The sequence below is a fragment of the Octodon degus genome, unplaced genomic scaffold (assembly GCF_000260255.1).
Source record: "Octodon degus isolate 3935 unplaced genomic scaffold, OctDeg1.0 scaffold00070, whole genome shotgun sequence".
Taxonomy (NCBI): Eukaryota; Metazoa; Chordata; class Mammalia; order Rodentia; family Octodontidae; genus Octodon; species Octodon degus.
In genome coordinates, this window is record NW_004524646.1 from 12,252,262 (window position 1) to 12,263,185 (window position 10,924).

At 54.0% G+C, this 10,924-nt stretch overlaps 1 pseudogene across 1 annotated transcript in view; it reads right to left on the reverse strand.

The window, feature by feature from the left end:
- LOC101577319 overlaps positions 1–1,254 on the reverse strand; it is a 26,867-nt pseudogene extending 25,613 nt beyond the window's left edge. The window contains exon 1 of the transcript XR_002821903.1: positions 5–1,254. The product of XR_002821903.1 is annotated as a pyruvate kinase PKM-like (transcript). The remainder of the gene's footprint in view (positions 1–4) is intronic.
- Positions 1,255–10,924: the final 9,670 nt, after the last annotated feature.

Genomic DNA, 10,924 nt, shown 5'->3' on the forward strand with positions numbered 1-10,924 from the left:
TGGCAGCCTCTGCCTCTCGGGCAATCAGGTGCTGCATGCGCACGGCCTCCAGCGGGTAGTCGCCCTTGGCCATCTCCCCGGACAGCATGGTGCAGTCTGCCCCGTCCAGTACAGCGTTGGCCGCGTCGCTGCCCTCAGCCCGTGTGGGCCGCGGCTTCTCGATCATGCTCTCCAGCATCTGCGTGGCGCAGATGACGGGCTGCCCCTCGCGGTTGCAATGCCCAATCATCATCTTCTGGGCCAGGAAGACTTTCTCTGCAGGAATCTAGATGCCGAGGTCACCACCGGCCACCATGATGCCATTGCTGGCCTCCAGGATCTCATCGAACCTCCGCACGCCTTCGTGGTTCTCGATCTTGCTGATGATCTTGATGTTCTTGCCCTTCTCCCCCAGGACCTGCCTCACCGCGTGGACGTCAGCAGCCTTGCGAATGAAGGACGCGAACACCATGTGGTTCTATCCCATGCTCTATCCCAAACTTCAGGTCCTGAATGTCCTTCTCGGACACAGCGGGCAGATCCACTGCAGCACCGGGGAGGTTCACACCCTTCTTGCTGCCCAGGGAGCCACCATTTTCCACCTCCGTCACCAGGAAGTCAGGACCTTTCTCCTTCACTAGCAGAGAAATGAGGCCGTTGTCCACGTAGATCTTGCTGCCCATGTCCACCACCTTGCAGATGTTCTTGTAGTCCAGCCACAGCACGTTCTCATCACATTTCTCCATGTAGGCATTGTCCAGCGTGATCTTGAGCGGGGCTCCCTTCTTGAGCTCCACCTCGGCGGTACCGCTGCCCTTGATGAGCCCGGTTTGGATCTCAGGGCCCTTGGTGTCCAGGGCCACAGCCACTGGCTGGTAGAGAATGGGGTCAGAAGCGAAGCTCTCGGTGGCTGTACGCACGTTCTTGATGGTCTCCGCATGGTACTCATGAGTTCCATGAGAGAAGTTCAGCCGGGCCACATTCATCCCAGACTTAATCATCTCCTTCAGGGTCTCCACCGAGCGGGAGGCCGGGCCGATAGTACAGATGATGCCGGTGTTGCGGGCTGTGATGGGGGCCGAGTCGATGTCCAGGTGGCACATGTGCTCCAGGAATGTGTCAGCCATGGCTGCGTGCAGCTGCTGGGTCTGGATGAAAGCCGTCCCGGCTTCGCTGTGGGACTTCGACATGGCTTGCGAGGTGCTCGTGCACTCGGCTGTGGCTGCAGGCAGGGACAAGCACACAGCTCTGCAATGTCGGGATGCGTCGCCGCTGTGCCTGTCATGCCGTCTTGTACCTCCAATGTTGGACACGACGCTGTTGGGTGCAATGCCTGCCCTGATGAACCTCGATCTTCTTTTGGTCCAATTCCTTCCTCTGCTGTCATTCCTTCCTTTTGAGTGGGAATGTCTGCTTTTTGGCAGTGTTTCTTGGGAGCATTTAACTTGCTTCTGGGATTGTTACTGGGGTTCTTAACTATGAGTTTACCTTTCCTCTCAGAGAAGACTTTGGGCTTGAACTTTTGAGCAGCGGTGTAAATGTTAAGATTTTTTTTAAAAGAAGAAATTAGTGCATTTTCAGCACTATACAAGGTATTATACAGTGTTAGGTGGCATTATGACTGTTATTGTCTCTATTTGAAGATTAAGTATAGTTTCAGAAGATGTGTTTGGGTGTCAGGCTGACAAGCAGTGGACTTTGGATGGCCAACCGTGATTTTCAACTTGATGGGCTAGGAGAGTAGTTGCTTATTGAGCATTAGCTGCTTGTAGCGCACACTTCTGGGCGTGTCCGGGTGGGCCGCAACGGTGTGACCTCGGAGGCTGGCCCCGCCCCCGTGCCCTTCCCGTCCAGCTTGTCCCTGTGCCCAGCTTCCCGGCTGCCTCGCAGTCAGCCGCGCGCCTCCACCATGCGTTTCCCCCAGGGCGTCTCTGCCTCTGAGCCAGCACACCCTGAACTGATGTCTCTGAGTCTGTGAGCCGAAATAAACCCTTCCCCCACTAAGCTGCGTCTGTCAGGTTATTTTGTCTCAGAAACAGAAAGCTAATACATACCCAATGGAGCATTCTTACCCAGCCATAAAGAACAAAGTCACATCATTTACAGTAAAATGGGAATTAAGAAAAATAAGCCAGACTTAGCCAGACAAGTGTGACATGTTTTCTCTAGTATGTGGAATCTATGTAACAAAAAAGATGATCTGAAAGTTGAAGGGAGACTGCTAGAGAACAAGCAAGGGACTAGGGGAGAGTGGGGGAGGCAGAGTGATGGGGCAACAGCTGTACAAAAAGTGCATGAATGAGAAGGGTGGCTATAAAACCTCAGGAGGGCTGGGGAGAGAGGCATGGAGAGAGGACGCCAGCAGGGGCGGCGGTGCAGTTGGAGAGACGAGGTAGCCCCCAGCGTTCTGTAGCATGTTTATAGTTGTGGCTGATGGCAATGAGTCGAGAACTTCATAGTAAGTAGCAGAGAAGATTGTTGAATGTTCCCGAATCAAAGAATTACGTATAATAACCAGGCATGGTGGAGCGTACCTGCAATTCCAGCTCTGGCAGGCTGAGCCAGAAGGATCCCAGGTTCCAGCCCAAGCTGGGAGACTTCGCAATACCTTGTCTCAAAGTGAAAATTCAAAGGGCTGGGGATGTGGGTCAGTATAGCGGCTTTGGGTACAATCCTCGGTGCCACAAGGAGGAGAAGGAGAAGAAGGAGGAGGGGAAGAAGGAGGAGGGGAAGAAGGAGGAGGAGGTGAAGGGGAGAAAGGAAATGATGTATGATCCAAGCCACAGATATGTCAGTTACCCTGATTTCATTATTAGACATTGTACATCCATATTATCAGTGTTGAAACGCCACACTGTATCCCATAAAGTTGTGCAATTATTATGTCAAGGGAAAATTAAAGATGCATTAAAAAGTTATAAAAAGGAAAAAAACAAATTAGAAAATGGGAGGGAAATTAGAGTTAATAAACACATCCAAGAGCTAGCTCTTCAAAAAAGAAAAAATAAAAACCAATACTGAATCATCACTCATCTTCCATTTGGTCGCTTTCTACAGCCCTGTCCCTAGAGGAGTCACCCCAGGCTCAAGGAAGGGCAGCTGAGCACAGAGAGGCCAGTGCAGGAGCCCGGGACTCCCTGCCCTGATCGTAGGCTCCCCCTTTATTCTCAGCCTGATTTTGCTTCCTGGGGCTGTGTAAGTAATTACCGCAGGCTGGGGGGCTTCACGCAGCACAGCTGTCCTGTCGCTGCTCAGACTCTGAGATCCACAGTTGCAGTGCGGGGCCACGCTCGATCCACTCTGCGCTCTGCCTGGAACCTCTAGTGCCTCTGTCCAGCTCCTGGTAGCTCTGGCCTTCCTCGGCACTCCCAGGCTTTGGGCTGCCTCGGTTTACTCTTTTGCCTTCATGTCACATGGCCATCTTCCCAGTAGGGTCTCTGCATCCTGCTTTCTTCCTATAAGGACAGCAGTCACTGGATTTAAAGGTCCTGCTCAGGAGGCTTGGTGTCACCTAGTGCCATCTGCAAAGGCTATTTCCCAGTAAGAATCTCTGTGTGGACATGAGTGTTGAGGGTGATACTTTTTATTTACTTTTTAAATCTTTTCTGAGGCAGGGTTCCACTAAGTCGCCTAGGCTACCCTCCAATCTATCTGCCCCAGCCCTCCTAGTGGCTGGGTCCACCGAGGAGCTGGCACCTAGGTGGTGTAAACGCACAGGCTGTGGGTGCACTTGTAGCCCCATATGCAGTTGTTTTGGTCCCCGTGAAGCAGTGGGATATAACTGCTGTCCATTCCACAACCCAAACCTGCACCTGGCAGAGCTAGTGTGAGGGTGCTCCTGTATCTACCGCACCTCAGGAAGAATCCTCCGGTGCCCACCCTGGTGGGGACCACCCCTACCAGTGTCCCTCTGACCCATCTGTGTGCTGGCCCCACCTCCTGGAGGACATCACGCAGCTTCCTTCCTGCCAAGTGTCACCCTCTGCCTTCACTAAGTCTCCTCAGGGCTGGTGTCAAAGCAGCAGGGGAGGTTTGAAACTTAAATGGACCAAAGTTTTGGTGAGCTGAAGACACTGTAATGGGGACTGATCTCGCGCTCACAGTGCAATGTGCTGCTGTCCAAATGCTTTCCTGGCTATTTTCAAAGTGTCTTTTCAGTGACAGGGTCTTTCCCGGCTTCGTGTCATTCATCTCCCAACAGCCCCCTAAGACGGGCTTCACTGAGCTCCTTTCACGGATGGGGAAAGAGGCCCAAAGACAGTGACTGGCTTATATGGGCCTGGTTAGAGGGCTGCTTGTCTCTCACTTCACATCCCCCAGGCAGGGGGGACCACGGGAGCTCATTTGTCAGACAATGAGAGCTTAGGATGCATGCGCTTCAGAGAAGCTCGTGGGATGAGCAGGGCTCCTGCTGAACCAGGCCTGTTACCTGGGGACAGCGCTCTGATCCAGTCCCCTGCAGGAGGTGACTTTTCATCAACCAGCTTTGGTGGTGGGCACAGCTGGGCAGAGCCGGAGGCCAGTGGAAGGGCCCACCCCGCGGAAGCCTCAGTCCAGGGCTCTGTGTCTCCGCAGCCAGGGCCGCTCTGAACCCCACAAAGGCTCTGCGGAAGGCGGTCTGGGAGATCCCAGGGCAAAGCTGGCAGGCGAGCCCGATGTGAAGGAGGACTGACAGGTGTCCCTCCATCCCGCCACGGACTGTGGAGGCATGATGGCGTGCTCAGCTCTCAGCGCAAAAGCCAGCTGGGAGCGAAGCCACAGTCCCTCGACTCACCAGGGCCCAGGTGCTCTTCACAGCCAGCCCAGGCTCGCTAACAGGCTTGAACCGGACTGGCCTGTGCTTCCTTGTGAGTGATGTGATGTCCCGATAGCAGGGGAGAAACAGTGTGTGTGTGTGCGTGTGTGTGTGAGTGTGGTGCGGTGGGGGGGAGCACTTCCTGGCCTAGGGGAGACTTTTTTCAGTATGGGGACTGAAGTAGGGCCAGAGACACCTCACATCCCCACATGTGTTCAGTTTATAAGATGCTGCAGTGATGTCTGGATTTGGGGAGGGCCAGGCTGGTGGCTGCTGACGTCCTGCCCAGAAACGGGCAAGGGCAAAATAAAGCCGGCGGCTTGGCCTTCCCCACGGTCACGCAGAGAGATGTCCTCTGGGTCTCAGCCACAGCGTGGGACGTCCACGCCCCTCCAAATCAGCTGCTGCTCTCTGGGGGGCTAAGTGAGGGTGCCTGCACTGCCAGCTATGGCCAGACCAGCTGCCCTTTGTCGCAGGCTGGGCGCGGGTGCCTCACACTGCAGACACCTGGGCCTGACTGCAGGAGGACTCTGCTGTGACCTGTGTGTTCTCCGATGCTGGGCGCTGCCGGGAAGCAGGCAGCAGGCTCGGGAGAGCTGGTCCTTCCCGGCCTCTGCCATTCATGCGGCGTTTGAGTGGCTGTGCTTTGCAGATCACTTAAGATGAAAGGCTGCAGTTGGCCTCTTGGCTTCCGAAGCATGGATGACTCAGTAGAGCTGTGAGCATTCTCCAGTTCATTGTCCCCACGGCCCCTCTGCCCCCTCCTAGTGCACCCGAGGGCCCTCCCACAGCCTGCTCCCCTAGGCTGGGGCCTGGTCCTCCACTCCATTCAGGCATAGAGGAGGAATGAGAACCAGGAAGCGAGAAGCCCATCAGTCTGGCAGGGCTCAGAGGCCTGGAGAGGACAGTAGGCGTGCCTCTTGGTGCCATGTCCCTGCGCAGGAGCTGCAGCTCTCAGGGACGCTCTGCAGCTCTCCCAGTGCGCTGTGTGGGGTTAGGGACCATCGGTGCCCCAGAGGTCTGCTTTAGAACCCTCTGGGAGAAGCAAAAGGAGGGTTCTGCAAAGGTCCCCAGCCCTTGCCATCTTCTGGCCACACAAATTTGCCTAAGTGTCGTCCTGAGTGTTGGACATGAGTGAATGGATGAAAATAACACCGCCACAAGAGCAGCGAGCCTTTAATGCATGCCAGTGAGTGGCCCGAAGCCGGGTCCCACCTCACAGCCTCTGCTTGGGCTGTCTCCTCTGGGGAATGGTCCTTCTGCCAGGGCTATGCTTGCACCTTTTCCTGATGTTGTAGGAGGACACTGTCAGCTGCCACCTCGTCCACCTGTCCCCTTAGCACATTAGCTTTCCTCCAAGCATTACCACTGCACAGCATCTTGTTGCTTTTAATTGATGTTTGTCTTCCGCCTCTGCTGACTAGAATGTAAATTCCACAAGGAAAGGGCTTTTTTCTTTTGTTTTTTCACTGATGCAGCCCCAGCTGCCAGGAGAGCACCTGGCATACAGGAGGAGCGCATGAGATGCTGAGTGCATGCAGTGATTTCAGTGCTTGGTGTCACCCCAATGAAAGGCATCCTCACCCCCAGGTCCTGCCTGATAGACGAGGCTGGCCTGAGCTGCAGATCCCCACGTGTCCAGCCTGGAGCCCAGGATGCCTACCTCGTGCCCTGGCCATCCGACCAGCTCAAAGCCTCAGTTTCCTCGCCTGTAAGATGACGTAAGTGACCACCCGCTTCATAGCTGGGCAGTGGTGAAGTTGCCCTTCACCCCGTTTCCCCCTCTGCAGAGATAGCTGATTCCTGGCTGTTCTGGAGTCTGAGGGTGACACATCAGGATTCCCATGAGCTCTGGCCTGAAGAGAGCCTGCCAATGTGGGGCTGGGGGTGAGGACAGCCACACAGTGCAGGATGGTCCAGGGGCTGGATAGTGGCTCCCTGGAGTCCTCACAGCACAGCACCCTTCCTCTGGCGCCCAGCTTCCTCTTCTGCAGCCCAACCTTCCCCCCATCTCTCAGCCCTGGGGCTGCAAGCATTCTTGGGTGTCCTTCTCCTCCTCCTCTTCTTCCTCCTGCTCCAAGAATCAAGGCAAAGACATAGGGCGGAAGTGGCCTAGCAAGGAGGAAGGAGGGGAAACCAACAGGATGCATTTCCAGGCTGTCTCCCCTTGTATCTCTGCTTTCTGAAGACAGGATGGGTGTTACCTGCATGTCCTCTAGCTTAGGGCAGAGACCGGCTCAGTGTCACACCTTGGAAATAGCTGCTGAATGACAGTGTGGCTACCCCAGACATGCAGAGAGGAAAGGTCCCTGTGCCTGCAGGGAAGGTCGACCCCACCAAGGCTGGCACTTCCTCCTGTCCTTGGTCACCGTTCCTTGAGCTTTCTGTGTCCCCTGGGGGAGAGCCCTGCTGTGGGCTTTGTATACCCTCAGCCTCCCCCACTGGCTCTGGCTTTGTGTAAGTAGTTGAAGCAAAGGGTGGTGATTAGTTTGTTTCTGCCTCATCTGCTAGACCTGTCTTTTCTTACAGCCTTCTGGTCCTTGGGGTCTGGAGCTCCGCCTGCCTCAGCCAGGCATTAGCAGATGATGCTGAACACAGGAACCGATGCTGAACAGACACATCAAAGCCAAAGATGCAGACAGTGCACACCAGCACCTGTGCGGGCCTGGTGCACCAAGCTGAGCCCTGGAGTCAGGTGGGCATGCTTGGCAGGAAGTCACAGGAGGCCTCCCCAGCCACTGCCTGGGCATCGGGGGTTAAGGAAAAGCACATCCCTCCCTGTGGTGCTCGGCCAGACCAGGCTGTCCTGTGAAGCACATTCTTCCAGTGTGGGCCCTGAAGGACATGCTGTCCCTGAAACATGGTGTCTGGGACACAAGTCACGACTGAAACTGGATGAACCACAGATCGCACTGGAGAGGGAGGTGCCTCCTGCATTGGGGTGTACTGGGCCACCTGTGCCATCAGCCAGCTAGTGAGGGCTCTATAACTTGGACTCTGGGGTTGACGATTTGGGCCGGGTGGCCCTGGCCTTCCTGAGGGGTCTGAGCCAAGCCTGTCTTCCAGTCTGTTCCTTGCTGCCGTGCACCGGAAGCCTGTGAGCTGGACATGGCCCATGCTTTGCAGGTATGCATAGCCAGGCACACTGGCCCATTCCCTCACTTGTCAAATGGGGCTCATGACGGTCGTTCTCACAGGCTGATCAGCAGGTTCACTGAGAGCATGAGTAACAGAGATAATGGCGGAGGTTGGGATTCTTGTCCAGCGATTAATCCAAACTGTTGCATGATCTTCATTTTGCAGAGAAGAAAACTGAGGCAGGAGGCAGTGAGTGACTGCCCAGGAGCCCAGGGCCACAGGGCAGGTCTGCTGCTGGTCACACCCCATCTTCTGGCCTGGGCTTCCCGCTCACTAGTGGCCTGCTCTCCACGGACACATGCGGCTTCCTGAGGGTGTCTTTGCTCCCTTCAGACTGCATCTACTCTCTGGCCTCAGGGCTCCTTCTCTACCTCCGCAGGCTGCTGCTGGCTTCAGCCTTGAGCAGCACTTGGCCCGCGACTCCGTCAGGGGCAGTAGGCACAGGGCCTGGGAGCCGTCCTATTGTAAGGGCCTGCAAGCTTGTCCTAATTATTATTCCATTTAAAAACAAAAGGAGAAAACAACCATAATAATGATGCATACACAGTGACAAAGCCAGATGCAATTATACTTGTGTTGTGCCATTGCAGCTGTGAAATACAATTTAATCTTTTGTGGGAGGAGCCACAAAGGCGAAGTGCTTTGGTAGGAAGTCTCGCCCCAGCCCCAGGCAGCAACTTCAGTCTTACTAGATACAGGAGGCCAGGGCAGAGCACAGGTCATCACGCGCTGCCCTGTCTCTTCCCCGGATGGCGACCACTGCCCATTAGCCCCTCTGACCATGTGGTCACCGTTTCGAGTCTTTCTGTTAGGGCTCCCGTCTTGCCACTGTGACTGTACTGCTGTGTGCTCTCTTGGCTGCTGCGGTTCTGTGCTCTCTCCATCCATCTCGTCAAAGCACATAATTAGGTATTGGCTGCTTGCACGCGTCTCCAGGTTCATCTCTGTGTCCTGGAGGTGGAGTCACCAGTACAGGCCAGGCATGCAGGGGGCTGGGCCTATCTAGGGAGGATTTTTTTTTTTTGCCGTGCTGCGGATTGAACTTAGGACCCTGTCCTTGCCAGGAAAGGGCTTATTCTACTGAGCTGTCTCCCCAGTCCCCTAGGGTGTGGAGGGTGTGAATGCTCAGAAGCCAGGGAGGCAGACCCCACATGCGCACAGGCTCAGCACATGATGGAGGCTCAGGGCCTGCAGGCTGAGGGGATGGCAGCTCCATGCTGTCCTGATGCTGGAGCAGCACGGGAAGACTCAGGGCCAAGAAGAAAGGGCTGAGGGGAGGCTGAGCCTGATGGCAGCTCACACTACCAGAAGTCATCATGGCAGGCTGTGGGCTGGGTTACCAGGCTGGACGACTGGAGGGACAGGCAAACAAGCAGGTGACTGTCATCTGGAGGACAGTTTTGGGGAAGTCTTAGAGATCTAGGTATGCTCAAGGAAGGAAACAAAAGTCTGGGCGCTGCGTGGTCCAGGCACAGAGTCAGTGTGTGAGGATACTCATGGGGTGCAGGAAGAGGAGGGGGTGTTTGCTTGCAGCATCTAGGCTTGGCTTCCTTTGTACTCACTGAGGCCACAAGCACACTGGGTAGAGTACTGGGGATGTGAAGATAGCTCAGGAGATACACAATGGGAGCCCATTAGTGAAAAGAGTTGAAGGGGCAGAAGGAATACAGGGACAGTCTTGAGCAATGCGTGGACATTTGGGGACACAGAGAAGGAAAAGCAAGAAGGTGGTGAAACAATGGGATGATTAAGTGGCCAATCTTTTCTTTTTTTTTTTTTGGTGGAACCAGGGATTGAAATCAGGCCCTTGCGCTTGCCAGGCAAGCACTTATTCTACTGAACTATCTCCCTGGCCCCTCAATCTTTTCTTTTTTCTGTGTGTGTGTGTGTGTGTGTGTGTGTGTGTGTGTGTGTGTGTGTGTGTGTGGTCAGCTCAGCCCACCAGGGGGAGGGGCTGGCTGGCATGTGGTGCTGGGGGATTGAACCGCAGTCCCTGTGCTTTGCTGAGCTTGTTCTAAGTAGGTGATTTAGACCACTGAGCCATCTCACCAGCCCAATCTTTTCTTTTTTAAAGGCTTTAGTTACTTATTTTTTGCAGGGTCTCACTATGCAGCTCAGACTCATAGTGATCCTCTTGATTTCTGCCTCCCTAGTGCTGGGATTATAGGCATGTGCCACCATGGCCTGACTCCATTGCCAGCTCAGTGCACCTAGGGGTGGGGCCAGCACAGCATGCAGTGCTAGGGATCGAACCCTGACCCCTGTGCTTACCTAAGCAACCACTTAGTCTGCTGAGCTATATTGATGGCTCTTAAGTGATCAGTCTTGATTGTCAACTTGATTGATTTGCTGGAGTAATGCCTAGGAGATTAGGAAACATACTTTAGGGTGGGCTATGGAGGAGTGAGTTGGTGGCCTATGTCTGGTCCCTGACCTCTTCTTCTCCACTTCCTAGCAATGAATTAGACATTTTCCACCATCATGTTTCTGCCCTTGAAGCCAGTCAAACATGGATTCAAACCTTTGAAGTTGCAAACCATAACAAACATTTCTTCCTTCTGTGTGTGAGTGTCAGGCATTTTGGTCTCAACAACAAAAATTCAGCTAATATAGAAACCTGGTAGTAGGAGTGGGGTTGTTACTGCTTCTGTACCTTGAATGATCTGAAGCCTTTGGAACTGGTTTACACAGGGTATTTGGAAAGGCTTGGATAGTTGAGCAGCAGAAAGCCTAGAATGCTGTAAGAATGCTTGGTGAGTAATTCCGGCATGGATTTAGAAGACCAGAGGGCTGATAGGAATGTGGATAGTAAAGACTGTCTTCTTGGGGCTCAAATGGAGGCAAGAACTCTATTAAGAAGAGGGTTATAAGCTACTGTCACCTTCTACCAAAGAACTTGTCTACATTTTGTGAATGTTGTGAGACTGTGAGAAGCTGAATTTAAAAGTGGTAAACTAATTATTCTGGTAAAGGAAATTTTAAGGGAGAACAACACTTAGACTATGGCATGCA